This window comes from Octopus bimaculoides, chromosome 1 (genome assembly GCF_001194135.2).
Source record: "Octopus bimaculoides isolate UCB-OBI-ISO-001 chromosome 1, ASM119413v2, whole genome shotgun sequence".
Taxonomy (NCBI): domain Eukaryota; kingdom Metazoa; phylum Mollusca; class Cephalopoda; order Octopoda; family Octopodidae; genus Octopus; species Octopus bimaculoides.
The window spans coordinates 101,427,522-101,428,675 of NC_068981.1; the positions used below are offsets into that span (position 1 = coordinate 101,427,522).

Here is a 1,154-nt window from a genome sequence, read left to right on the forward strand (position 1 = left end):
ATATATATATATATATATATATATACATATATATATATATATATATAGGGGTTTGACAAAATAATGGAAATACGTTAAAATTTTGAACAAATTTATTTTAATATGGGGTAGGACCACCTTTGGCAGTAATTACAGCTTGAATTCTTCGAGGTATGGACTTGTGCAAAGTTTGAATTGCTTCCAAAGGAATTTTTGTCCATTCTGCAGCTAAAAGTCTCCAGTTCTTATAATGATGATGGTGGAGGATATCAACTCCTTACTTGTTTTTCTAAAATACCCCATAAATGTTCAATAATATTGAGATCTCGGGACTGTGGTGGCTAGGTAAGATGTTTAACTTCATTAGAATGTTCCTCGTGCCATTCAGTAACAACTTTACCTAGGTGAATTGGTGCATTATCATCCTGAAAGATTGCGTTTCACCCCAGAAACAGTTCTGCAACCATAGGATGAATTTGATCAGATATAATACTTAAATAGTCTTGACTGTTAATTCTGCCATGAAGGGAAACCATTGGGCCAGTGGATTTCCAAGATATAACCTCCCCAGATCATCACGGATCCTTCTCCATGTTTAACAGTTGGAAGAAGACAGTCAGGGTCAAATGCTTCTTTTGGCTGTCTCCACATGTATATGTGGCCGGTGGTCAGAAATAAGGTAAAGGATGACTTGTCCAAGAAAATAACATTCTTCCACTGATCTGGGGACCAATTCTGTAGGTTTTTACTCCATTCTAAACGTTTTGCAATGTTTGTTTTTGAAAGTAGTGGTTTTATGATTTCAGCCCTCCTGTGAAATCCAGCTTTGTGCAACTCCCCGGCAAACAGTTTTTGTGGAAACTGGATTCTTGAGGTGGTCATTAAGCTCTGCAGTAATTTAGGGAGCTGTACTTTTGTGATCCTTTCTAACAATTCACGTAAGAGTCCAACGGTTCCTATCTGAAAGTTTTGGTTTTCTTCCAAAGTTTTGTTTCGACGAGGAGGTTTTTCCCTCTTTCTCAAAGGCTGTCATTACTTTCAAGACAGTACTTCTTGATACACCAAACATTTCAGCGGTTTTCATTATGCTAGCACCTGCCATACGAGCACCCTCAATTTGACCGCTTTGAAAGTCTGATAGATCTGTCATTTTAATGAATTTTAATTACCTTTTT

The 1,154-nt window shown here is 37.1% G+C and overlaps 1 protein-coding gene across 1 annotated transcript in view; it reads left to right on the forward strand.

The window, feature by feature from the left end:
- Positions 1–1,154, forward strand: part of LOC106874368 (thymidine kinase 2, mitochondrial) — a 24,885-nt gene that overhangs the window by 13,415 nt on the left and 10,316 nt on the right. The gene's annotated exons all lie outside the window — the stretch shown is intronic.